Below are 4,623 nucleotides of genomic sequence, written 5' to 3'. Positions count from 1 at the left end.
ACAATGTAAATATTTGTCAAATCACCACATTATACAGCATAGATAAATATAATTTTTAAACAAGCATTTATTGATAAAGCTGCACACATAGAAAAAAACACTGTACATAATAGAAGAATAGCATAACAATTAAAATTTGGAACTTCAGCTATTATAATTTTGTTTGTTTGTTTATTTTTTTGTTTTGTTTTTTAAGACAGGGTTTCTCTGTCGCTTTTTGGAACCTGTCCTGGAACTACCTCTTGTAGACCAGGCTGGCCTCAAACTCACAGAGATCTTCCTTCCTCTGCCTCCAGAGTGTTGGTATTAAAGGTGTGTACTATCATTGCCCAGCTATAATTTTTGACATAATAAAATTATTTTCAAATAATTTGAGAAAATATTTTAGCAATGTTCTTATTTGAAATTAGTTACGCATTTCAAAGATATATATATATATTTTATATTATATATAATTCTTGTATATAATTTTAGTTGTATATAATTTTAGTCTCCATAGAGATATATTTAGACCTTTGTGTATATTTAAAATAATTTCTGTTCTTTGCATAATTTATAATCCCACTTATACCATCAATTAGCTGCCTGGGGCTTCCTTTGTTCTATTCATATAAACATTGTGAGTAGCAGTAAACCTCAGTTCTTAGAAGCAGTAAGCTTCAGCTGTAGAATGACAGAAGTGTCACCAAGTGGCACTAACTAATCTTCCAGACTTCATAGAAGCCCTGGGTATTATTGTAGTAGGAGCAGCGGGGCTGCGTCCGCAGCATCCCGGCCGCCTGCTTGGCTAGCTTAGCTTATGCCCTGAAATAATTACATGGAAACTGTATTCTTTTAAACACTGCCTGACCCATTAGTTTCAGTTTCTTATTGGCTAGCTCTTACATATCGATCTAACCCATTTCTATTAATCTTTGTAGCCCATGAGCTGGCTTACCAGGAATGATCTTAACCTGAGTCTGCCTGGAGTCGGAGAATCATGGCGACTGCCTGACTTAGCTTCTTTCTCCCAGCATTCTATTCTGTTTACTCCTCCCACCTATGTTTTAACCTATGGGGCTAAGCAGTTTCTTTATTACTTAACCAATGACCTTCCTCCATCAGGGTGTTGTTATTACAAGTTCCTAGTGGTGTCATAGATGTCAGAGTGGGTCTAAGAACATTAATCCTAAACACAAATAAGATCTATGGAACTATTCTAGAAGTCAGGACCTGTAAATTCTCTTTTATTTATCTTCATTTTATCACATTTCAACCTTGCCTCTCAGTTCATACTCTCTCTTTCTTTTTTCTCTCTTTCCATCCCTCTTTTCCTCCCTCTCTGTTTCTGTCTGCGTCCTCTTTTGCTATCTACCTTCTTCTGTTCTGACTGTTCTTTTAGGGGCTGTTGTCCTGTTGGCGGAGGCTGTTTGTTTGTCTCCTGGCCACCCAGACCAGAAATAATCACACAGAAATTATATTAATTACAGCACTGTTTGGCCAATAGCTTAAGCATATTTCTAGCTAGCTCTTATATCTTAAATTAGCCCATTTTTATTATTCTGACTGTTGAAATGCTTTTTCAGCTACTAACTCACCCACAACTTGGTCACTGGAATTACCTGGGATGCCTACCTCTCCTGGGTCTTTTTGGGATACCCAATGAGCACACTTCAGATTCAGGGCATGAGCATGGCATTATGATTACTAGAATACTCTGGAGCCACTGGGATTGCCACCAAGACTCCTACCGAGATGATTGCATCTTCAGTTACAAAGGAGTTAGTTGCTTTGCTACTTCACAATTTGACCTAAGGACTCTTTAACTTATTGACGAGTCTTCAGTGTCATTAATCACACTATTTATTTACTCTTTCCTCTGTTACAACTGTCAGTCTCTGCTGTCTCAGTTATTTAATTGTCTTACCAACTTAATCTAAAAGTAGTCCCCCAAAAAGACTACTTGAAAGAAACATTTTATTGAGTATAATTCTATAACACCAGTGAAGGTGTCACAAAAGAGTTTCTCCGAGTCAGCTGAGTAAATACAGAAAGGACTACTTATATAACCTGAAAATAGTTTTAGACCAATAACAGTTTTGCCTCCTAGCATCAATCACAGTCATTGAAGCATGTATTCTAAACCAATTTAAAGCTCTGCCAGGTACACTAGTGACCTTAGTGGACCAAGAGGGCAAGTTTCTCTCCTAGCAATGGTAGAAATTGTTCAGTAGTCCATAGTTCATCTAAGAATATGGGAACAAAATGTCTAATACAAACTGCTTCAAATGGCCATAGCTTAAGTTATACCTCCAGGAGCTGGGGAAGTCAACTGTTCTTATTGCAGTTGTATCAAGATATCTGTGAAGTATTCACACGGATAGGAATTGGTATAAAAGTAGCCCATGGTAGTTTTCCTGTAGAGTTGCTTGGGCCACAAACAAGGGAGAATCCAATAGCTCTTAATAAGGGAGTAAGATTGCACCACTATCAAATTTTTTATGGGGAATTTTGAGGGATTGTCCTACCCCATCTTGGAAAAGCTTGAAAGTTACAATATTTTCTGTCCTGTTGATCCAGTTTGGACAGTATATTGTCAACAGTTGATGCATGGACAGTTTTTGACATAAAGAAAATAACCCTATATGGAGTTTCATCAATGCCCATCATCTTCTCTGAAGTAGATTGGTGTTACCAGGAGCAGAAGTGTCTTACTGTCAGGAAAAGTCTTAGGTGATTTTCATATTAAATGATATATTCTGTAGGTATCTGAAGTATTTAAATACCATCCATCTATCTAAATATTTCTGTGTATGATCTTGAAAACATACTTAACATGAATATGTTTGAATGCTATTTATCATTATTAATCTGTATTTTTTAATTGTACATTATATTTTTTAATGAGTTGCATGAGCACAATAACTCAAACAAGAGTAGAAATGTGCACATCTTATAACAAAATTAACTTTAAAATTGTATCAATATAGAAAAGTCCATAGCAATGTAAATATTTAAGACTAGTAGTTGCCTTTTTGGTTTAAAAGTAGATTTGATAATCTAGCCTTTCATCTTACCATCTCTATATCCTATCCTCCTTTTCACTCTAGAAAAAGATCTTTGATTTTAACTCCTCTATTTAGCTTTTTTTCTGACTATGAACAAAAGCAATTTGTAACCAAACCAATCCCCTTTCATGATAATAAATACCCATAACACTTCTTTGGGAATGTAGACATAGCTCTCTAGACTACTTCCTATTAATTGGGGATTCTGGTAATCTTTGGACAATGAGATAATTTAGAATAATGGTTAAGTCTTAACTGAAGTATTCTGTGAGGCTGTGTCATTTAAGTCAGCAGCCTGGAAGATGTTCTGCATGCTGGATCACTTGGGCCAACATTTTCATTGGTATCTGGTCCCCTTACTCTGAAGACTGTAAAAAATAATACACATTTTTGTATTTATACAAATATAGACTGCATATTGTACATAAATCAGTGAAAGATGATTTTTTGTCTTATGTTTAACAGGTAAAATATACATCATGTGTTTGTTCTTTTAAGTTTAGATTTTTATGTCTACAGTCAGGATTTCAGGGAGTATTTCTTTCTTTTTTTTTTTTTTTTTTGGTTTTTCAAGACAGGGTTTCTCTGTGGCTTTGGAGCCTGTCCTGGAACTAGCTCTTGTAGACCAGGCTGGTCTCGAACTCACAGAGATCCGCCTGCCTCTTTTCTTGATCAAATCTGATTTTCTATAACTTGGAAATCTCTGTTACAGTATACTAACTTAGATCCAGAAACTATGGAAGGGAAACAGTTTCTCATGACCCACTTTTTAAATCAGTGCTACTCTGACATTAGGGCTAAGCTTAGACGTTTGGGGAAAGGCCACTTGACCCCGCAGGCAGAAGTCCTAGAGTTGGCTTTTAAGGTGTACCATGCGAGAAATGACAAATCCTGCAATCACTGTCACTTGTTAACCATGGCCTCCTGACCAGCCAAGGTGACAGACCGCCAAATCCGTGCTGTCTGCCCTGCTCCCCTGACCCCCAGAACTCGAGAACTGCCTCATCCATGTTTCAAATGTGGTAAAACTGGTCACTGGGCCCGAGCATGCCCTAATCCTCATCTTAGTCCTAGGAGACCTTGTCCAAGGTGTCAAAGAAAAGGTCATTGGTCAGTAGATTGTCTTTGTGCACATAGTGGCATGGAGACATTGGACCCAGAAAACTCCAAAGTTGACCTTCTAGGTCTGGTCATAGATGAGTGAGGCTTTCCAGGCTCCTTTGACCCGACCACAACTGTCATCTGTAATGAGGAGCCATGGGTAATCATCACGGTATCAGGACGGCCCAACTCTATTCTCTTGGACACCAGAGCTACATACTCAGTACTGAGGGATTTCTGGAGGCCTACATCTCTTTCTAATTTTCCTATTGCTGGGGTAGGGGGACAGCTTTATCTACCTCAACAGACCCCACCACTTAACTGTGTGTTTAGGGGCATTTATCTCAATCATTCATTTTTAGTTATGTCAACCTGCCCAATACCTCTCATGGGAAGGGATTTTTTAACAGTTAGGAGCCTCCATTTCTTTTGCTCCTCCCATTTACCATACCCCAGACTCCAGTGGCTCCACTCC

Source organism: Microtus oregoni, unplaced genomic scaffold (genome assembly GCF_018167655.1).
Source record: "Microtus oregoni isolate MIOR12 unplaced genomic scaffold, Mior012 000056F_ref0000123, whole genome shotgun sequence".
Classification (NCBI taxonomy): domain Eukaryota; kingdom Metazoa; phylum Chordata; class Mammalia; order Rodentia; family Cricetidae; genus Microtus; species Microtus oregoni.
The sequence above is the reverse complement of the archived record's forward strand: the minus strand, read 5'-3'. Positions refer to the sequence as shown.